Here is a 24132-nt window from a genome sequence, read left to right on the forward strand (position 1 = left end):
TATGAGCCCTGACCAGATAACCTCTCGTCGAACACCTGACAAGACAATATTAGAAAAGCACATTGCATTATAAGAACGAGTGAATTGCTTTAAAAGGAGAATTACTTTAGAACCATGCTTTAGAACGGGTGAATTGCCCCAAATTTATATATACCTGGAATGTAGGTTTTTATGACGTCAGCTATGCTCACAAAACCCCAACTAAAAACTACCAGAAATTTATGTTTTTACTTCGCAAATTGTGTTCATTAGTCTTTATTAACGCACTTTTAACGCTGTTCTACAGTTGCATGCACTCCGGTATTGCAAATACAATTTGTGTTTGTAGTTTACCGTGCGTTACTATAGTGTCCTCCATTCAAGCTTCACACACAAAAAAAAATTCTTTGAACTGGCAGAAAGCTCTGAAATTCGCTTAAAAACGGTGAGTGCATAGTCCTCTTAAAGTCTGTATTAAGTATCACGTTTTCATTTTGCACTATGCAAGGCAACTCACAACACCATTAGCTGGCTTTCTCCGAGTTTGTTATTTATTTATTTATTTATTTATTTATTTATTTATTTATTTATTTATTTATTTTTTATTTATTTATTTATTTATTTGTTTATTTATTTATTTATTATCCAACAATGAATGACATATTCGATGACAGTCTTGAATTGTATGACATTTCAGAAGGGCGTGATGTCGATGGGTACATTGTCCCAATCTAACTTGTTCGGATGAAAAAAACGAAAATTCTCAGAACTCCTGGCTTGAGGGGAATAAACGGCTTTTTGATGACTGGTGAGGCTTGAGTGTAGGGGAGTAGGTGTGATGACGGGCTTTATCGTGCGATGTGTGACAGAATTGTTAAAAAGACGGAACCTGCCAGCTTTGCGTTGATTTCAAAGCTCCTTAAGATGAGCTTTAGGTTTGAGCTGTGTTGCGCAAGTGGGGTTAGAATAGTGCCGTAAACATATTCAGTGAGCGATATATTAATTGGCGTATTCCTAACGATTGACATATATGAGATTAGCGGTAAATAGTATTGGACCGAAGTGTGCAACACTTCCCCGCACATAAATCAGCACAAAATTATCAAATCCCTTTACTTATTACAGGACAATTAAACCACAATTTATCGAATACAGCAATGACTATTGTCTAAAGCTCGCCCTCCCCCCTTCCCCACCCCCCCCCCCCAAAAAAAAATAGACATGATGCCCAAATTCTTATTGTTGTGAGTCTTATTTTGCCTCCTTAAAAATTCAAAGTTCACGATACTTCTGTTTATGATATATGCTGTATAAACACGTGTGTATTTAAGGCATTACGTTCATTTCAAAAACTCTGAATCGCCTAAACGCAACGTGTACCCGAACCCCTCTGACAACTTTTCGAGGCCTGTATGCGTTAATATATTACGAATCTCGAACATGCCAACTTGCGAATGTTTCGTACTTACACCATCCAAATTAATGTATTGCATTTTTAAGCCAAGTCCGACTCGCCGCGATCGTAAAGCTGCAAGAAACGCCTCATCAATAATAGCGCCAGTGAAAAAGTATTGTATGCTGTACATACATAGTACGTCTCGATGAAAACAACCAAACACGTCAACGTTATTTTTAAGCGACAGAAAGATTGAGCCCATCTGAGGAAAAAACCTGAGTGCATAACAAAGCTTAGCACCGTTCCGTTAATTAAAAACACACTTTGCGTTTGAAAGCGGGGTTTAATTTACGACAGCCACCGGCCGTTTCGTTCAGCTCGGCGTTACGAGCTGCGCCGCGTGAGACTCCAATCAAGCTGGTCACGAGCCCATCACGTCGAGTCCGTTGGCGCCAATTTTAAAGCCTCAACCAGCCGCCGTGTCTTGGTTTAGAAACTCTCTCAAAGGGACGTACAGAAAACAGGGTTCGTAAATCCTCCTACTTTATGTGCGCTAGTCGGGAGAAGGGCGCTTTCAGCAGACAGCCACCGATACCCAGGGATGGCGCTGCAATCGTCTGCTGTCTTGAGGCCATAAAAATTGGCAGGGCCGCGTCCGGTTGCGGAGCATAGCCGTAACATTGGTTCTAATGCGGCTACTCGAAAACATTTCGCTCCGCGGCTTGCCGCTAGAAGTATTCCGTGAGCGTGCAGGCGAGATTTCATTAATCTTACTGCGTTAAAAATTCCTTTAACCTTACATTGAAAGCAACGTTCTCTTTCGTGGTCAGCCCTCGACGATCTCTGGGAATGCTCGTACGGAGGACTGGGGCTCGGAACGGTTGCGGAAATGTATAGTCATATAATACGGTCTACAAGGCAAGCGGGGCACGGGACGACAGAAAGTTATGTGGACAGATGAGATCAAAAAGTTTGCGGTGATAAATTGGTCGCAGTTAGCAAAGGACGGGAATAGTTGGAGATCTATGGAAAAGGCCTTTGCCCTGCAGTGGGCCTAGACAGGATGATGATGATGAGTATGATGATGATGATGATGATACGGTAGCGCAGCGGGTGAAGGTCGATTGGAAAGGCCTTCATCCTGCAGTGGACCTAAATAGGCTGTTGATGGTGACGATGAGTACGGTATAAGAAGGACGACAGAAGAACGACCAACACTTGTCATCGTACGGAATCATTGTATCTGAAACGAGTCAAATTAAAGACTCCCCAACGCGACTAATCATTACGCGATTGTAAAAATTTATTCTTCGCACCCAACGATCATCCCTAGAAGGTATCTCTCCTGAATGTGCCTATTTCGCCTAAATGGGAAGTTTGGCCGCCATTGCGAGAAGCCGATCCCGCAACCTTGCGTAGCCTCGAGACCAGCGCGGTGAGTGAACGCTCGGTATAACCCTGCAATCGATTGCGAAAATTTCCTGGTATGAATTGCCTCAGCAATGCGCTTGTGACGAAATCACCGAGGAATAAGCAAAGAGCAAGATAGGGCAGTGCGGAGCTAAAACCTTTCGAGCGATCACGGAAATTGCGTTATGCCTCTTCCATATACCTTTAACAAAACAAGAAATGGACTTGATCGAAAAATGAGAATAGTTTGTTCTTGTTCTAGCGCGGAGTCATTTTTTCTCGTCGTCGCGGTATTTTATTCCTATGTACGTATATAATAGCTTGCGTAATCAGTTACTAGCCGGCGCTCCGCATTGTTCGTTACAACTATAAAATCACTGTTAAGAGCATGTTAAGAGCAAGGCTCTTAAAAGCAAGTTAAGAGCAAGCTTGTATTTGTTGCCTTTGTGTTCATGAGTATACATAAGTTACAAGCCCTCCCCGTGCACCAGTATCCGCTTTCTGCTTTTGTGGTTCTGAGCAAACGAGGAACTTACCGACGAAGCTATGAAAAGTCAAATTTCTGCGCTCAAAACACAGAAGCCGATCTAACTTTCGTTTAGTATTTCTTAGGTACTGTATACTATCTCTACTCTGCGTACAGATTGACAAACATGTGTGCTTTCATAAAAAGGGTCTGAACTCACCAGGCGCCAATGTGTGAGGCCTACGAACAATATGCAGGGATTGTTAGGCTGATCATAATGATTGCGATGATGACTATACGCGTCCTCTGTGCAGCAAAGGTATGTGTGTAGATGGCCAATACTACCTGGTCTGCTTAGCAAAAGTTAACCGGTTGTCCCTCCCAGCGCCGAATACTGTAAGGCGCAGTTTTGCGCTTCTATAAAGCCCTGGCGAGCGCGGGAGAAACATTTCGGAGAAATTTAGAGAACGAGTTAGATCGGGAGCGTGTTTAAATGTTGCGTTAATATTACGGTGGTTACGATGATTACCGGCGGTTTTATGGAAGGTCAGAGAAGCGCAGTCTGTCCCAAGCATGGCATCGGACGTGACCTTGCCGAGCAGTCCCCAGCAAGCATATTGCTGCAAGCAAAGAATATTGTCTCCGGGTGCGGTACTGTTTTGCTTTTATAAAACGGAACAGGCGGAAAGTCATCGCCCTAACTGTTGGACGCAAACAACACGTGACGTAAGGAAGTGGGCTACTACGACTAACAGGACGCAGTTATGTGCACGCAACGTCGTCAGAACCCCACGAAAATGAAAAATGAAGGAGCTCTGCATTCTGTCAACGGGAGGAAAGTGAACGCCGGGTTGTGTGAAAATCGAGGGACAGCCACTCCAGACGAGACGAAGCGCTTGCCCCACTTGACGAGAGCTCCGAAATATGCAAAAAAGAAAGGAAGAAAAGAAAACGGGCTCTGTTGTCTCACGGGGAAGACGACCGCTTGCTTTTCGTTTGTTTTCAAGCGAAGGACGCATCGATTTCGCCCGGCGGGAATCGAACGGCTGTCCCGCCCGCGAGCGATGGTCGAGGCGCGGGTCCGATTGAAACCCCCCTCCCGGTGGCGGCGGCGTCGACCGCGGCCGCGGAGAAACCTTGAACAATGCGAGAAGAAACGACGAGTAGAGGAGTCAGCCCGTGTAAATAGGGTCATGCACTGTACGACAATTGAAAACACGTGCCATTTCTCGTTCGGAGCGAATGGGGAAAAGTGCACTTGTAGCAACATACAGATTCGAAGATACTGTATACCAGAGACAACGGTTTGCAGCAGTCATGTGTATGAACCAACCGGGATAGGGCGACATGTACAAGAGGAATGGTTGGATAGAACGTTATCGCCCCCAGTAGAAGGACGCGCGTCCGTCGATTCATTCGAATAGACGCGCTACTCGAAGGTAAGCGGCTGCAGAACCTGTTTACTCCCGTTCGTGCGCATGGTTTCAATGCGAAAGCTTTAAATAGCTCATTCAGAGAAACAACACGCGTTTGTTTCGGCGTCTGTAGCGCCCAAATGGCTTCTTCGGAAGCGTTCCATAGCACAAGGCGCTCCATAGCGCGAGCTTAAACTCTGCAGTAGCGACAGGTGGCAGTCGACGCCATACACTGCAGATGAAGGAAGCGGAAGAACACAACCAAGCGAGCGAACAGAGAGGCAGCGAAATTCATCACCTTCGTCAACTCTCCCATTAAGCGGCGGATGGAACGAGCAGTGGCGCAGCGCGTACGAGACAGATCAAAGCCATTCGAAAGCGTTGCAGGGTATTACGAGGCAAAGTGGCTTAAGCGGCAGGATTAGAAAGCCCTTCGGCTACTCAAGGCGGACGCAAGGCTTCCCAGGCGTTCAAATGAACATTCATGCTGCCAAATTTACAATCTGTAAGAGGCTAGGTAGCCTCGATATTTTTTCTCTTTCTTCTGTTAAGTGAGCAATGTTTCGGAATTCGCGCGGAAAATTAGTGTTGGACTGGAAAATGGAGTTGTACTTGCGTGCTGCGGAACAGTGTGCAGTCATGGACAAATGAAACGCTATCCCAAAAATATGAACCAAAACACACAAATAGCGCGATTCCTTTCCGTTCAGTTCAAACCGGCTCGTGGCCTAATTGCAGTAACAGAGTTGGGAAATGTGGCTTTCAAAATATAAGCCTAGCTTGCCATTATTTCACCTCCACTGTCCATGTTCTTTGATTTTTGGTCTCCTGGTTCGTATTCTCGTGTTCTCATTTCATCTCTCCATTACTGCACGTCAGTAGATGTCAAATGGGGGTCCTCGGGGGCATTTCAAGGGGCCGCAACGACCTCCCCGAAGCTCTCCCTATCCTCACATTCTTTTGTTCGTCCTTGTGCTAAACCTAGCTGGCTTGCGAGAAGGTGGCTTCGCTGCACGACTTCTACGTTCGATATCCACGCGCAACAAAAGCTTTAACGTTGGCTTTTAGGGGCGAAACCCCTTAGGGGCTGGGGCTGTTGGCGTCTCCTGTCGTCGTCGTCGTCTTCGTCATCGTCATCGTCGTTCGTGTTATGTAGTCACAGTACCAAAACACCGGGACACTCGTTTACGCCTCGCGTAGGACGGAACGCTTCGTAGCGCGTACTGAAAAAAACACCGGTACAGTCGCTTACGTCTCGCGCTAGAGAGCATTGTGCTTCAAAAACATGAGACTTTTACAGCAACGCTGTATACGTCTACCCCCTTACGGTTTCATCTCCGTTAGAAAAAACGCCAAGGCGCCAAGAATACACTTATACAATGCATGCTTAGCCCCTCTCCGGCTTAACATTTGTAGATATGGCCTGGGATTTTTTCACAGCACGCCAGCTATACGATAACGACAGACATAAAAGACAGTACATAGGTTTTGGGTAACTTTAAGCAGCGACAACAAATTGTTTGGCTTTATTACACACTTCAGCATAAAAGTCAAGCATGAATAGCGAGAATTGAACAAGTCTGCGGGTGGCTTTAGCTGCAAATGAAAATTGTTTTACATTATGACACGGATCATCATAAACCATCGTGGGGTACCCCATCACTTTTGCAAGCCCGAAAGGAGTCTTCAGTGCACTCATTGTTGAGAATTACTGGTGAACGTCATTGTTTGGAGATCAGGAAACCTCCCACGAGATAGGCATTCTTATACTTCGCTCGTATTACGTGCATACGCCTGCGTGAAAGAATTGAACCGCGGCAGCATTTGCTCACGCCAAGAGGGCACCGTAATTGCACCGCGGCTCAAGGATATCACATAGGCGGATGAAACGCTGCTGCCAATTAGCGCGTGTCACCGAAGCCCTAATTGCGCAGCTTGGCTGGCAAGGCTTTGGACCGATTTGAGACTGAACTTCGCTAGATTGTACGTAAATGCGAATGCGAAATTGCGCAAGCGCGTCGTTGTTTTTGGCGAGCCCACGTGGTACGGTGAAGTTGTAAAAAAACTCTTAACGAGCAAAAGCTGGAACACGATATAAAGATGGGAACACTAACGCCCAAATTTTGGTATATTAGTTTACGAATATACATTAGGTGCGTGAGATAAGACAATTGACGATGTGCTATGATCGAACAATATTTCTGTAAGCGACAAAACGTCATGCGCTGAAGTTCACAATTTTCACAAAGCCCGAAGGACGTGTGGATGAGTTGACCTCAAGAGCTTGACGAAGACAGGTTAAACTTTCATTGGTTTAGCGGCACGCCGTCACTGGACTTGATATTGCCAGTACGCTTCGTCTTACGTCAAAGAAATAGTTGACTACACAGTCAATGCTTTTGCGCACATTATCAACTCAGTCTTCAAGACCGGAGTCTTACTCTTCAAGACCACAGTCTTACCAAAAGAGTTAAAAGGAAGAAATATTGTTCCGGTTTTTAAAAATGGCAATAATACTATGATATCAAACTACCGACCAATCGCCATTCTGCCGTTTTTCAGTAAAGTCCCAGGAAAATTTATAGAAAAGCGTCTTTCCGATTATCTTCAAAAATTTAACCTGCTATCCCAGCGACAGTTTTGTTTCCGACATGTATATCTAACTAATCTTGATTTCACGGCCCTAACGGATATGATAAAATCGAAGATTGCTGAGGGGAAATTTGTTGGATGTTTTCATTGATTTTACTAAAGCTTTCGGCACCAGTAATCACAGCATACTCTTTCAGAAATTAACAACATATGGTATTACTGTACCTCTATTGCAGTTACTTCGCAGTTACTTGATCGGGAGCAGACAATTAGTATATCGGGAGTGCTATCACATAGAACAGTTAATGACATTGCTGTTCCACAAGGACTTATGCTAGGGCCAGTTTTATTTCTTCTTTATAATAATGATCTTCCCAGCTGTTCATCGTCACACTAATTGCCTCATACGCTGTCGACACCACTGTATTCAATTCTAATGTAAACCTATATGTACTAACTTCACAGCTTAATAATGACCCCAAAAATGTCATCGACTGATGCCAAGAAAACAAATTATGCAATAATCCAAATAAAACGCATTATGGGGTGTTCAGCTCTTCTAACAGAGTGCGGTGTAACCTCTCTTCTGTTTTTGTTAACACACATGCCATCTGTCCATCACAACTGTGCGGCTTTTTAGGTGTTGAATTGGACCCGTTCCTCAAATTCGCTTTTCACATTAACTCGCTAAAAAACGAGACTGCATATGGTATCAGGTTCCTAATAAAAGCTCGCCCTTACTTTCGGCCACAAACTCTCGTCACGCTATACCGCGCCTTCATCCACAGTCATTTCAATTACAGTATGGCCTCTTGGGGGTTAACATACCACCCTCGTGTAACTCCTCTGCGGCATCCACAAAATCAAGTTGTCCGAACCATCACATGCAGTCTCTACAATTCTCACGTTACACCTTAATATTTTACGCATAGACGAACTCATTAAATACATTTTTGGAATCACCGCGTATCTTTCAATTAGACCTCTTGTATGATTGGTATCGACCATTTAACTAACCCAAACATTACGCAGCTTTCACACTACCAAGTAACTTCTTGCTGCCAGAAGTGCGCACAAATTACGGCTTACAGACTGCGTGAGTTACTATCATAAAATATTGGAACATTTTTACCCTCACTGTAAAAGCTGCGCCATCGCTTCCACGTTTCAAAACATTACTGTGGTCATACATATCTGAACAACCATGTGCCATATAACTTCCTGTCTGTACATTTTGAAGTTTTAGAGTTCTGGACACTACTTTATAACGGAATATGTAATATGTTCTGTATTTAAATGTTTTCCCCCCTTATTGACAGCGTTTTCCCGTTTTAATGTGAATTAATTACGTGAATTTACCGCTAACTACTGTACACAATATTTTGCTGGCTGTTACTTTTTCAGCTAATTTTTTGTATAACTTCTCTTGTTTAACTTCATTACGTTTTTCTAATAACACACTGTTCATAACTTTCGCTATTACTTAGAATGTTTTCGCGCTTACGAAATTAGAAGGGGTCTCATTACAGTGCTAAACTCTGGGACCCTTTTTCTGTATATTGTCTTTCGCACATTGTATATTTTGTTACGAATAATAAACTGAAACTGAACTGGCACGCTGCCAAGTAGACACGCTCGTGCCACCAATAATCTCTGTGTACCTGTCGCGGAGTGGACAGGTTTGTAGACGCGTGCCTCAAACCCTCCATTTCCGGCAAGGCATGCAGGTAAAAGATGGCCACACATTTGCAAACATTTGCAGTGCAAAGGGTCATGACAGCGAAGAGATTATTGGCAAAGGGAAATGATACTACTATTAAAGACGATAGTCTTTCTTGGGCTACTGAAACGCCGAAATTTCGGTCTGTATGCATGTATGTATGTATGTATGTATGTATGTATGTATGTATGTATGTATGTATGTATGTATGTATGTATGTATGTATGTATGTAAGTATGTATGTATGTATGTATGTCTGTGACTCAATTCAGCCACTCAGCCAAAGTGAAACAGAAGCTGCGCCATAGTCTTATATGCCCACAGCCAAATCTAAACGTCTAAGTCCGGTGTCAATGTTCTTACTTGTCAACACTGCTGAACAAGGATATGGCATTACGAAAATATAAGGCAGAAAATAAATACATGTGATATTTGCAGTGTCCTTTATTTAAAAAATCATGGATGCTTGGTTTTTGCGATAGCAAGTGGAATACTACATCAACTGCAGAAAACCGTCGCCTGCTGTTGTCTGCGCTACTATCGCTCCTGGCGGCATTTAAGAAATCAAGCGACAAACGCAATGAAAGGTTCTACTAGATAGGTTGCACGTTCCGCTTGGAACGCTCGTGGAGTAGGGCAACATGGTTCTATAAACGTTGTTGTAAGGTGCCTCGGTTCACGCGCGTCTCCGCCGTACGGCAGCACTGGCATCGAGGCACCCGGCCTGGAGCAGGGGTACGCGGTAAATTTCAATTGACTTGAGCAAACCTCTAGCGTGTTATCTTGGGAGGAACCAGACGGGAGAGGAACAGCATGAGAGGTGAGCGGGAATGAGAAAGGAGGCATTTAATTGGCAGGGGCGCCAGTCGACTATCATCTTTCGTCAACATTTGCAATGACAGGAGCAGATACGCGGCCAATGTTTTTATCAAAGGTATCTACTGGCAATATTTTCAAGCAATTTGTTTTTTTAAAGCTAGTACCTTGAACAAGGTCGTACAATCACTCGAAACACGTTCCTTAAAATGCGCCTCAATAGACGCGACGGGATTGTCCTTCAACGTTTTATTTCTTCACACGGCAACACAAAACTATAATTGAAGTGTGTATATACTAGCACTCAACCCTGAACTGTGCGGCATAACCTTACACCGGGGCACAGCTCATTGATTTAGCTGAAAATGTGCATTTTGTTCTTTTCGTCTGAACCTATTTTTACGCTGTTTTAGGCTTGGTCGCATGCTGTACACAAGCGGTAACGCGCGAGGTCGAACGTTGAAATGCGCAGTTGGGTGTGTTGCTTTTTTTTTTTTTTTTTTGCTGCGCTCTTTTGTTCTATTTTGTCATTGTTCGCCCACACAATCCACCTCAAACGTCATGGTAGTCTCTAGGGCCCGAAAAAAAAAGATAAATTTGTTTCTAACAATAAGCAGCTGCTAAAGGGCGCATCAACGCAATCCCGTCGACGTTTCACCCATTAGGGCGGGCTCAACTACGGCGTTCATACATACATGAGCGCGTTTCATCACTCGTTCATCTGAAATCTCCCTCTCCTGTCGCATCTTGTTCCCTTACGTGAACTCAGGATGCAATGCTTCCGCTGGTATTTCGGCATTCAGGCAAACTTAACAAATCTTCACCGTGAGGTTAATAAAAAATGGTTCACGTTAAACCCTTGTGAGCCTAGTTATCAGGATCAAAAGCTGAAACGCGTGCACAGGCGGCCCAGCCCGCGCTCCTTCTATGGTGAGACTGAGCGACGAAGCGCAGGCGAAGCAGTCATTCAACCCTCCCCTAGTCACGTGGTCTCCGAGCCAGCGCAGCAGCGACGCCTCTCCGCAGTGGATCACGTGGCGCGTGACGTCACACCTCTGACACTTGCGCTCCGGCGGCTCAAGGTCATTGAGACACCATGAATGACTTCGCGACGAATGGCGTAGTAGAGCTTTCGCTTTAAAAATATGCATCGCAGCTGGCCGATCTAGACCTGAGGGGTGGAAGCTTTTAGGGTAGGGATTTCTCTACATTCGCGTCAATTTTTTCCTCGAATTTGTTTTGTCCCCGTAACCTCTTATAAGTACTACTTAATAGCATCTATTCGGGCGCTGCACAAGTGAACTAAAGTGGGTCACTTCGCACATGATTCTACTCGGGAAAAAAAAAAAGAGCGCTAGAAAATTAGTAGGTGGTCAGCGCAGTGTACGTCTCGTTCCCGTTCGTCTCGTTTTCTAGCACTGTGTTTTTTTTTTCGAGGAGGCGGTGCTGCCAAAGTTATTTTCATCACTACCACCACCGTTGTTATCCTCATCATCGTCGTCGCCCTAATACTATTGTGATAATACAAAAAGGGTGCCGCACGATTGCTCCTATAGATAATGAGAGACAGTGACATTTGATTTCGCTGTGAGCGCAATGACGTCGAGCAATCACCGCAACAATAAGAGGCTCGGGTGCGACGACTACCAGCGATGAGTAAGCGCTGGCCTACAGCTTTGTGTTCATAAGGAAAGAGAATTTCGTGGCGTGACTTGTGAGACATGACTTCGCTTGAAATATCCTTTTCTACCAATTTTACGGTACCGAAGAATGAGTGTAAAGAATTAGGAAAAAAGCGAAATTCTCACAATATTGAAGCCGCCGTTCTTGACAGCGTGCCTGCCTTTTCTTCCTTTTTTTACTTTTTTCCCTTTTTTTCCCCTAAACATCTAGAACGACCAGGTTGAGAAGAGAACGAATATGCCACCAAACTTTGTGATTGCGCAGCGCACAGCACCACGTGTCCCGTCCCACCCGAACGCACAACCTTCGATTTTCGGCTACGGGCGGTTGTATTTCTCCTATATTTCTTCGTTTCTCTCAAACATTTGAAATTTTCTAGAGTCGAACCTCGTTATAACGAAGCAGTATAGGGGCAGTAAATTAGTACGTTATAGCCGCTATTCGTTGTAACAGTAGAGGTAAAAATCGGCAACCCGGCTCACTCAAATATCCTAGATAATAAGCGCATTATTCTAGGTTTCAAACGTGCTACGCACGAGGTAATCCTTAGCCGTCTCCTATTGGCATTTCAAACTAAATGGACTAACCCGCCGCGGTGACTCAGTAACTAAGGCGTTGCGATGCTGAGCACGAGGTCGCGGGTTCGATTCCCGGCCGCGGCGGCCACTTTTCTGATGGAGGCGAAAAGCAAAAACGCCCGTGTGTACGAGATTTCGGCGCACGTTAAAGATCCCCAGGTGGTCAAAATTAATCCGGAGCGCTCCACTACGGCCCTTCTCATCGCCTGCGTTGCGTCGGCGCGTTAAAACCCTACAATCAATCGATTAAACCAAATGGACTGGACCAACATGATTAGAAATTGCAACAGAACAAAGTACGTTTCATAAAACAGGCCTGTGTACTAATTTCTTTGAAGAAGGATATGATCTTTGCCTGGCGGCTCCTCACAGCACTACCGCATGAAGTTTTTCAGAGTGCCTACGCCTTTTTTTCTTTCCTAGTTTTACAAACTGCTATCTTCTATGTTTTGTATTTTGCTTTTTAAAACTACCTATCGAGTTGAAACCTTCGCGCGAACCAAATATTCCTTCGCTATAGCCGATATCGCGCGCGGCTCTAGTGGGTTCGGTTTCGTTATAAAAAGAATAAGTGTCACTGAAATAAAGCGTGAACAACCAAAGTTCGTATTTAGTTCGCTATAGCCGATATTTCACCATATCAGTGCTCGTTAAAATGAGGTTAGGCTGTATTTTCACACGAAAACATTACGAACTACTTCCGTTACGCACTCTTCGGCATTATTGAATGCTGGCTTCCCTTTAGGTTTGAAGTCCCACCACATCTATACGAGTGCGATATACTGAGTGGGGATGGAAGGGTTGTACCACTACCTACAAGGCCAAGTGACTTACAGTAATACAGTAGACTCACGATAAATCAAACTCGAACGTACCCGAGGATTTTATTCGAATTACCAGAAGTTTTCATAGATATGACTCGGGGAAACATACAAACTTGTGTTGTAATGAAATACTCACATATATTTAATAATGCCATATTCACACGCGATACCGAAGTGCCATTCAAGCTTTGGAAAAAAAATTACGAATGAATGACGGCTTCGTTTTTGCATGAGAGTTCAAAACAAAGTTGTCGATGCCACCAAGGGCAGCCAGTTTATTGCGAGAGCTTTTTGCACTGGTCAAGAACTAGCGGATCCCAGCAATGTGCCTTAAGGATGCAAGTGGCAAATGTAATTAACTGTATTTACGTGATGAAGCAGTTTGAATTACGCGGCTTCAGAATACATTAAAAACATAGCGGGCCAACCAAAATTTTGAAATTTGTTTTAATTAACCGAAAGTTTGAATTATCCGAGCTTGAATTGCCGCGAGTCTACTGAAGTAACGCGGGCGTTTATTTTGCGGCTAGAGCGCATACCTGATCAGAAGTGGGATGTATTGCGTACCGGACAGCCCAACAGTTCGACAAATCGCGAGTTGTCTGAGGACATGTCAATCAATCAATCAATCAATCAATCAATCAATCAATCAATCAATCAATCAATCAATCAATCAATCAATCAATCAATCAATCAATCAATCAATCAATCAATCAATCAATCTCTTTTTCAGTTTCACGGGAGAAAATTGAGTTTGATAAGAAGAAAAGCGGCATTTACCACCGCTTGACTGCCTCATTACCCCTGTACATGGCGGAAGCGATAACCCACATTGATGGGTTTAGACATAACCTATAGGCGCACATTACTCGATACCTCCCACACACTTGTGTAGCACACAAGCGGTTACACAAATAGTTTGACACGCTACTCAATGCACAACCATGGCACGGCTTCTATGTGCATGTCGGTGCGTTAGTAAACAAAAATACAGTGGGAAATTTAATTACCGAACAATGCACGAAGGAGTTCTGCATCTGAAGCTTTGACCCCTGATTGGAGCGAATTAGAACTTGAAGGAAACATTTAAAAAACGGCAGTATCTAGCGCCGGATATGTGGGTGTTCCCTGTTACTGTTATATCCTACCGCTCTCAAAATTTCAAGTTCGTACGCAAACAACTCACTGGAACGTTCGCACTCTTGCGCTCGCTTCGGGAAGGACATTTCCGAGAACGAAGAGCGAACACTGTGAACGCAGCTGCGAAGTGTACGTAACAGCTGCACTCTCTTCGCAATTTGGACATCTTTATGCATTGCCCTTTGTAAGGCCTACAGCGGCGAGTTATTGTTTGTTCCTGCACACCGCGTAAACAGAGTGCCGGAGTTTTGCCTCTGAACGACAAGATGTAGCGTTTGGTCGCTATATAAAGGGGGTAACTAGCACCCTCAACAACGAGAGCGATCACACGCACACAGATACACACATACATACATACATACATACATACATACATACATACATACATACATACATACATACATACATACATACATACATACATACATACATACATACATACAGTCGCGCTCACTATGACCTACACCGCTCATTAGTATTCATACGATTATATCGACAAAACAATGACTATGGGCATATCCGTTAGGATACAGCCTGATTCATTAGGACGTTATGCTTCTAATGTGTGTTTGGTCTTTACCCCGGGTGCCAGACAAAGGTTCTACAAAGCGGTGAATACTAATGAGCGGTGTAGGTCATAGTGAGCGCGACTGTACATACATACATACATACATACATACATACATACATACATACATACATACATACATACATACATACATACATACATACATACATACATACATACATACATACATACATACATACATACAAACCGAGCGAGCGAACAAGACAGAAAGAAAACGGAGGGGCGCCTGACAAAAGTGTGAGGGGGAGGGCGGCACGCGCTGCTAGGGCGTCCTCTCCTAGCACGTCGTTACGACTCAACGTCCTTACTGCCTCCTCCTCACACTTTCGCCAGTGCGTCTCACCCGTTCGTGGCCCATCCCAGCCACGTACATTTGCTCGGCAGGTTCGAACACGACTTCCAACAACATGCTCGGCGGCGGCGGATACGCGGTGCGAGGTAACGGCAGAGTAGCGAGCGCCACCGTGCCTTCGCTGATCACGCGATCGCTTTCTGAGAGGCAGCAGCTATGCGCCGTGGCCGAGAAGACTGCAGTTCGCGCTGCGCACAAGTTTCAGATTAGGGAGTATAGTAATCCCCGGTGCTTTTTTTTATCTCCTTCTCTCTAGCTAAAGCTAAATCGCTAAAAGCCTTGCAGCGCTCATACGTGTTTCCACGGAAGCCCCGTGCTTTTCGCCTGCTCACCCGAGCCATCAATCAGTGCCCGCATTGAGCAGCTGGCGGCCAGTAAGGGTCAGCGCACACGATGAACCGCCGAGTGCCTCGAAATCGCACATGTTTGGATGAAAATCAGGCAGGCCAGCGCGCAAGCAAGCGAGAAGGAAAGAAAAGAAATGACGCCGTTGCAAGGCATCGCTATCCCCGGCGCGGTCAGCAAAGGTCGCACTCGGCATTCTGCGTTTGCCAGCGAACTCAGCTCGCGCCGTGTTCGCGCTCAATTGCCGCAACGCAAGAAGGCCCGGATCAAGAGGTCTTTTCTCAACGCTGGGACGTCATACATGCGCCGACTGTAAAAGATGGCGGCGTTGTGAGAACACTTCTGCGACAGCAAATTTACACACAGGCACACAGAATTGCTGTAGGCGCATCACGAAGTGACGTGTCCAGGTCTAAACCGTGTTCGAGGCTGGCTTTAGTGAAGTAAAATTACAGAATCAGAGCTTTGCGTCTCGAAGAGAAAGGCATCTCAGTCCCTTTCATCCAACGGGAAAGATGGTTGAAGCACGAAGCTTTCTCCAAGTCAAATTCCGGAACCCTAACTACTTCGACCGTATCGGAATGACGCAATCGGATAGACGTCGGCTTTATAACGTGAGGGGCCCAGGTTCGATTCCGACCGCGGGAAGCGTATGTATGCATGTATTTATTGTTCATTGGAATGGGAAGATCCACCAACAGGCGTAAATTGTCTCGCCTAGGGGCGGACACCGGAACGCCTGCTGGTGTAGGAGAGGTTGGATAGGGAGGAAAGAGTACTTAGGAATAGGAGGATAGAGTAGAAGGTTGACATTAACATGCATAAAACACAGAGGGAAAGTTAACAAGGACAAATATAAATCAGAAAGGGGGAAAAAATGAGTTAAACTATTGTGCAAATTGGAAATAGAGGGGTAGCGTTTTTTTCTTTTCTTTTTGGGGGGCGCCTGAAGTGCCTTCGCTTATCATCATCACCGTTTTGTGAAGCACATTGCATAAAGTTGGTTTTCCTGGATTACGCTCTGGCACAAAATCGAACGCCGTCAGTGAGGCATAGAAATATTCACGTTAAAACACCCGCGGCGCTCCGTTCTTCGAGGCTGGTGCTTGCCCTCAGCAGCTTTATTAAACTTAGTTGCGATGTACGGGAGATCAAACGTTACAACTGAACGCGAGCTAGCCTCTAAGGGAGTGTGCCCGTGAATTTAGAGCGGCGAAAATGCGTCAACAAAAGTGGCATTTGTGCGCCCAACCTAATGCCGAGCCGCGCTGAAGGCCGGGCGGCATTTCCTCGGGGGCCATTCGAGTCAATATCCGCAAACCGAAAGGCAATTTCTGGCAATGCCAAGCTGGTTCTAAATGCGACGGCATTTTGGACATTGTTGAGCGCGGGCTCAGCTGCAGATAGCGGTATTCGCGAAGTGTATTCAGTGGAGTCTCGGTGGAGGGACATCGCTTGAACGAAATTTCCGCTCAAACGGAACGACTGTGTTGGAGTTTTGTTTTCTCCTAAGCAACCTAAATACATGCCCTTCTAAACGGAATGAAGATTTCGTCACTTCGGATGAATGCGACAACCTAGCAGGTCGGGAGCGCTTAACAGGCAGCCTCACACTACAGATACTCGGGTTTCTAATCGAAAAAGAGAAAGGTTCAGAAATGATTTTGCGGAACCTATCTGTTAAAAAAAAGAGCCCGGCTTGAACCATCAAACTCTATTTAGGAGCGAAGCCACATAGGGGCTGGGGGTGTCGGCGTCTCCTGTCTTCGTCGTCGTTTCATGGAGTCACGGTACTAAAACACCGCGACACGCGCTTTCCAACACCTCGTGCTAGAAAGTTTCATCTCGTGGGCAATAACGCACACCTAAAGAACACGCCGGGACACTCGTTTTCCAGCGCCTCGCGCAAGAACGCTTCGTGCTTCAGAGACAGGAGACTTTTACAGCAAAGCTGTATGCGTCCACTCCCCAATGGTTTCATCTCCGTAGGCAAAAACGCCAATACACTGCATGTTTCGCCCCTTACCAGGTTTCACGTTAGTGGAGATGGCCCGGGATTTTTTTCCTCCACTCAGTGATTGACACTGTAATAATTACAAACAAGGGTATACAAAAGGCAGCAGTTGTGTGCATGCTTTCTTCAACCATACTTTGGGACGATTTTGACCGACGAAAATGACATTGAACCAGTCTCTATGGCAGCATTTGACAGTTAAACTATACGCTCTCGGTAAGCAAAGCTCCTGATAAACGGCACAGAGGTTCTCCGTCGCCTCACGTTCCACCTATAGTATCGTCTGATTAACTACTTGCCTGTTAATAATGTCAGAGCGGTATCTCACATGGAAGAAATGACGTCATTGGCTCCACGAAATAGCTTTGTTGTCGAATTGGATGATCAATGAGCAGAGCCCAGCACTGATACATGATTTCAAACATTATTACGCATGGCTCTGCTAAGCTCTGACTCAAAACAAAAATGCAGGAAGCAGGGGAATGGAGGAAGGAAGAGAAGAGGTTCAGGAAACACCTACTCGATAAACAGGCCTGTGCAATAAAGGAAAAACATCCCGCCATTAGGCATCTAGCGTGCTTCCGTTCCTCGCAGCAAGGATAACAGCCGCTTGCAAAGCCAGCGGTTAGCAGAAATCCCAGGAACTGCTTCCCGCAGGCGGAACGCGGGCTGCCCCCGATCCAAACGGTGTTGGTTCAGGAACCTGTAGGGCTATGAGGCGTGTCATAAAAAAATAAATAAAAACTACCCAACCCCTCCTCTACCGCGAACACGGGTGCATGCGAAACTTGTCCAACCCAGAGAAACAGTCAGCCAATCCCTTCTGATATTCCTGTCAAACCAAATGCCCAACCCCTGCTTGCCGAACCCCTTCAGTGGCCTGCCGCTGTCCTCTCGCCTAGCTTTAGATCTCCAAGCATGCGCACATTCACGGGCCCTCTCCCGTTGTCTGTCTTTCAGGGCTGCCTGCTCTTCGCCGGAGCGGACTAAGCGCGGCCTACCCATAGCGCAGATGGCCTTGAGCTGGCGAGAAAACGGTGAGCGCGAAGCCAGCTAATCTCCTTTTCTTTTCTCCGCGGGGAAGGAGCGCCTGTGATTGGCTGGGAGTACGGCGTGATCCGGCGCGCCACTTGTGGGAGCGGCCGCCAGTTGTGGGGGAATAGAGAGGGAAGATGGAGAAGGAGAGAATTGGCGTACGGCGCCTGTAACACCAACTTCGACACGAGTCAGCTAACACAAGCTCCACTTGAAAAAAAAAAAAAAGAAAAAGGTGGGGAGGGGTCGAACATAAATTTAACCGCGAGGGTTTGAGTTCACTTAGGTCGTCATCACGACTATCTTCCTACGCAAGTATACAAATGACATGCAATCACGTCAATCCCGCCAATCACGTCTATCACATGGCAAAGTTTCGGACTGCAGCGATTGTGCCCCTCAATATATCGAAGCAAGCACCGCTCATGTGACTATCGTATAGCGGGTTCTCACAGTAATTTTAAACGCAAATGCGCACTGTACTATCATCCGCCTCACGTAGCAAAGATTAGGCAATGATTACATCAGTGTAATGCACTGTTTGTTTACTGAATGAATCAATAAATCGAACTTCCCGTTTTCATACTTACTTATTTACATTGCTGCAATCCGGTTCGAGCTGTTCTCAACACGAATTCTCAAGCACATTTTGTCGTAGAACTCCGAATTTGCTTCTAAAGGAATTTCTGTATCTCTGTCGCTTCAAATAATTTAGCTACGTTAGTATCAACAAATGTGTGAAGATCAATATTATTTCCGTCAACTATAGTTTTCAGCGCTCGTCAACACTTGTAATGTAGGGCATTACAACAGCCGAGACATAGCTTTAATTGATACATCCTTGTTATCTTCTTGCGCGCGCAAAGTCTTCCTAATATTGAACACAAGGATGCTGACTACCTTATCTGATAAGCCAAGAAAATAAATCTTCCCAGCAATCCGTGAATGTCCGTGCGTGGACGGGCGTCATGTTCTCTCTCTCTCTCTCTCTCTCTCTCTCTCTCTCTCTCTCTCTCTCTCTCTCTCTCTCTCTCTCTCTCTCTCTCTCTCTCTCTCTCTCTCTCTCTCTCTCTCTCTCTCTCTCTCTCTCTCTCTCTCTCTCCAACTCCTTCCCTTTACCGTAATCTTTCTATAAAAGTGGCCATAAAATTAGTTGAACCGACCTCTTCCTGTCCCCGTACATCGCCCTCTCAACCCTATTCGCCATTATAGCTGCTTCTACCCCGGATAAACTTGCCAGTGACTCGCGAGACAAGATATATTAAGCAACTTTCTGCTCGAACGGCTAGGTGAAAAAAGCTGCAACGAAACGATATGCTAATCGCTTCGGCAAGGGCGGACTGCAAGAAAGAAACGACGTGAAACTGCCTCGTCGTTGGACACGTTAATGTGTGAAGTAATTGACGGTGGCCGTTTCCATGGTCGTTAAGTAGTATAATGTATACGCTGGGCATTCTATGTAGACAACTTGGCGCGCATAAAAAAAGGCGAGTACTGAGTCTCGGAATAAGTTTTCACCGGCACTACCTATAACTGCAAATAAATAAATAAATAAATAAATAAATAAATAAATAAATAAATAAATAAATAAATAAATAAATAAATAAATAAATAAATAAATAAATAAATAAATAAATAAATAAAAGAACTGGGAGTAAACATGTCCTGTTTTGAGTCATATGACAAGGTGAATACGGGGTGGCAAAAAGCGGGGACGTCAACCCGGAAAAAAAAGGTTACGTTTGGCGACAGAGCAGCAGACAACAGAAAAAAAGAGGGGCAAGCTCACAAGCTCTTTCACAAGCTCTTTCACAGGCTCTTTCACAAGCTCTTGCGTGCTCTGCTTAACTTCAGTAAACTACGCCATTTAGGAAATATTGACGAAATCGCTTTGCGGCATGAATCTGTCATGAGTGCGTGGTAAGTTGGAATTTCACGCGTAGAAGCTATATAAGGCTCTTTTACGGGGCGCGCTGTAGTGGAGGGTCACAATTCATTTCAGACTGCATGTGGTTCTTGACCGTGCGCTGAAATCTCTAACAATGTGACGTTTTTGTTATTTCTGTTTCCTCTCAATCAGAAAAAATGGCGGGCGGGGAGGGAAGGGGGGAGAGCTCATGGCGTGAGCAGGCGTTGTGAGTACCCCACAGAGGTTAGAACCGGTATGGCGGCGCAGTTAATGTAATATAGTAAACCCTCGTTATAACTTGATTGATCTATTCGAATTTCCCGCTTTATTCTAAGCTTTTCGCACTCCTAACTGCGGGTGCACGAAGAGAAAGTCGTCCCGTTTTTAACAGAGTACCGCTTACAACGAAGTCAATTTTACTCAGTCAACTTCGGTCAGTTTCTAAAAACTACCCTTTGGTAACTCGCTCAGCTCCATATCGCCCATGAAAGACGTTTTTTAACCAACAAAACGCAAGAAATAAAGAAAATATCTTTCAAATTTCGCGCCACAGTGACGTAATGTGGGCAGAAGTGACGTAATATGGGCCGGCACTAAAAACACAGTTATCAGTGTGTTAACTGCGATATAGCATTCAAGTGATAAGATCAGACGTAATTAGAGGTCCCACTACAATCACCCATTCTCGTTTTTTGGCAGTGGCGTAGGCCGCGGCGACCGCAATCGCACAAACGAGATAATGTGACGTCACATAGAAATCGCTGGGTAGTGGCCCGGATGTGGCCGCCGCTTCATCTCTTTACCTGAGTATCTCCATAATTTGTGTGATGTTTGCGATAAAATTGATTTCATTGTTATCGGGACAAAGCAATCTTTTTAATTATCCAAACTTGTATTCTGTCTTAATGGTCCTTTTAGGCTTTGTTGATTAAATCTGAGGCAGTGCAAGTTACCGACGGCGCCGCTACGAGGGAGTCTGTTTCCGGGTATCACCTGGACCCATTTTGCTGGCGTTCTTCACAAATGGGCAGGATTATCACTTCTTTGTCGAGTATTACCGCCTCTCGGAAACGATTTTTTCCCCCTTCGGCTGCGAGGGACTTGCGAAGCTCCGCGTTCCTTACGTCTGTTTTCAACAAAAAATGATCTCCTGCTAATTTTATACGGTTGGTCATTAGTATCGGAAAGCATGCCTTTTTTTGTATCATGCTTCCAAGAGAAAGCTAGATCCAACTGTCTTATCGGAAAGCTTTCGGAAATCGTCCATTCTTTTTTTTATATATAGGTATTCAGTTCCCCCGAAAGGGCTGCACGGGTTTTCAATTAATCCCGTTCGCTCCGTTACCATTTAAAGCGCTTCTTCGGGGCGCTTAAAAGTAGGCGGTTGTCATCGCCACTTCGTTCCAATCTAAGGAGAAGAAGAAACGAACTTGCTATTCGTTGATTACGGAGGATCGGAACGGGGCGAGTGAGTGCGCCGACGGCGAGCTTTTTTTTTTTTTTCTAAACTGAAAGGGCACACACCAGCTGGCCAAAAAAAAAAGACACACCACCGCGGAGAATCGCAATTAGCGCGGATGCGCACAAACTGACGCGCGCTTCGGGAGCGACAAGTTTTCTTTTTGCTTTCAGCCCGACGCAGGCCAACACGCACGGATGAACGCGCGCAAATAAAAGCAAAGTTGACAGCGCACAAGCCGCGCACAGCGGGAACTCGGCGAGAGTATACGTCTAAACTGCGACAGAAACGCCACCGAGGTAAAGAGAATGCCTCAGCCCTGATTGCAATGATTACTCGGAGGCCTCGGGGTGATGCGGATGCGCGGGTTTATGAGCGCTATCATGCGACGACCGCAGTAAGTCGCGCCTAGGGAGGACAGCGAGAGTAAGGAGCTTCGATGTTCCGGTTGTGTGGCCGCCTTTTTGAGCGAGCAGGTGTTGCCGGCTGCCGCATGCACCTGATCCGGGATTAAAGCGCCAGCGGGCCTTCGGCTCCCGGGCAACTGATGGACGCCCCAGCGCACATGCAACGTGCGGCGCGCTGTTCTCGCAAGAGAGAGAGAGAGAGAGAGAGAGAGAGAGAGAGAGAGAGAGAGAGAGAGAGAGAGAGAGAGAGAGAAATCGCGCGCGGCTGAAATCGCCAACTGGACAAAAGCGGTATAAAAATAAAGAACGGAAAGAACAAGATGCATCAGGAGAATGCGAAAAAACAACACTCAAGAAAGGACGTTGTCCTCTCTCGGTAGTGATCTCAAGTGTTAATGTATATGAGCCTCCCGAGGGGCGTTCTCCGGGGCCTTCCACGCAGAGGGCGATTGAGGTGCAGACCCCGGTTGTTTAAAAGATCAGTCAGGGATAAATAAACAAACCCGCACAAAACGGACCCAAAAGTCCGGCCGATGGTGTTATTGCACCATGAACACCATGAACACCGGCTCATAAAACCTGCTCGCATGAATTGCGGTCTCCAGTCTCTATCGTACACTTTGCCTTTAGCGCCAAACAAATATGATTTCGATGATTAATCCATTCGCTCTACGTCTTACGGTACCCCCCGGAATATGTTTTTATGTTTTTACAATACTGCATGGACGCCCTGATTTGGTGTATTTGTTTTAAACAAATATTTTATTGCGCTTGCGTTTTCTTTCTTTTTGTTGGTGTTTGCTCGCTTCTTTTTGTTTGCGTGCACTTTTGTATTTGGTATTTTTTTTCCCTGCCTCGTCCCTGCTGATTGTGTCGCGGGGGGTGGGAGCTCCGTCAAGCCGCGAATACAGCGGCTTTTTTCCCGCCTCCTCAGCCGTCCTACTTGACTGGAATAAACAACTTAAACTTCCCTTCATATTTTCTCCATCGCAAAGCGGGAGATGGTCTAAGCAAACGCAGTCAGAGGTATGAGAAAGAAGTAGGGCTTCCTATTCTGCCTACTCCTTCCCGCCGGATTCTAAACTCTTTACTTCTCGTTCTGTTTGCATGAATTGATATTCGTATACATACAACGGAACCTAGTTCAGGCAGCGTTGTAATCTCCCGAGCCGAATACTGCCCGTCAGGTTGAAGCGGAAACGTGCATTTTTCGCCGAAAACCGTCGGACGAAGTTACAATCCCGCGAAAACCACAAAGTTCTGCAAATTCTTTATGGTTCTAACGTAAAATCTACAAAGCGCTGCAACAGTTTCGTTGAAATAACGTGGGCGGTAGAGCTCAACAGCCGGAATTAACGAAGATTGTCCCAAGGAATATGAAGGTAGCTAACACAAAGCCCGTGGGCGATTACTGAACCCAATGGGGTCCAATTTCGGAAGGTATACCCAACTACGCGGTCTTAACACGTGGACCTTATGATACTCCAATGCAGGCTCGAGTGGGCCATGCCTTTTCATAAAACGGCTGTATTGTAAGGGAAAACTTCGAAGTCCATGAGAAGCAAAACGTTCGTTGCCTACAAAATAACCGGGATGGAATGACGCAGTTGGCCGAAGTGGAGGCGTAAGAAGACGTCATGGTCGCTCTTAGCGGACGTGTCGGAAACCGGTACGCCGTCGGAAAAATTGCCCATCCGCGGCTAAATGGGGCCATAGCTGGACGGATTGGCGACAACATAAAAAGTGGTACAGGCAACATCGTTGTCCTTGGCGACGTGCTCATCGCCCCTTCCTGTTGTCCGCGGTCAATAGCTCAAACACGACCCAATCGGAAAAAAAAAAAAAAAAGAGAGAGAAACTACGAACACGAGCCCATTTTTGTTCCGAAACTTTCTCCTTCCCAGTGCCGGGCTCCAACCGACAGGACTCGGCCGAGTCGGGTCGACCGACAACGATACGGCGGCCGAGGGTAAGGGCCTAATAAATAGTTGGCGGGAGAGACA

At 45.7% G+C, this 24132-nt stretch overlaps 1 protein-coding gene across 4 annotated transcripts in view; it reads right to left on the reverse strand.

Moving 5' to 3' along the window:
• LOC144159473 (uncharacterized) overlaps window positions 1–24132 on the reverse strand; it is a 138988-nt gene that overhangs the window by 74083 nt on the left and 40773 nt on the right. The window contains exon 1 of one of the 4 annotated variants that reach the window (XM_077690991.1): window positions 14066–14120. The exons of the other annotated variants lie outside the window; for them this stretch is intronic. The gene's annotated coding sequence lies outside the window, so the exon portion shown is untranslated. Of the gene's footprint in view, window positions 1–14065; window positions 14121–24132 lie in introns of those variants that run through there. 4 annotated transcript variants of the gene reach the window in all.

Source organism: Haemaphysalis longicornis, unplaced genomic scaffold, assembly GCF_048455015.1.
Source record: "Haemaphysalis longicornis isolate Haplotype H1 unplaced genomic scaffold, Haemaphysalis longicornis Haplotype H1 scaffold_10, whole genome shotgun sequence".
Lineage (NCBI taxonomy): Eukaryota > Metazoa > Arthropoda > Arachnida > Ixodida > Ixodidae > Haemaphysalis > Haemaphysalis longicornis.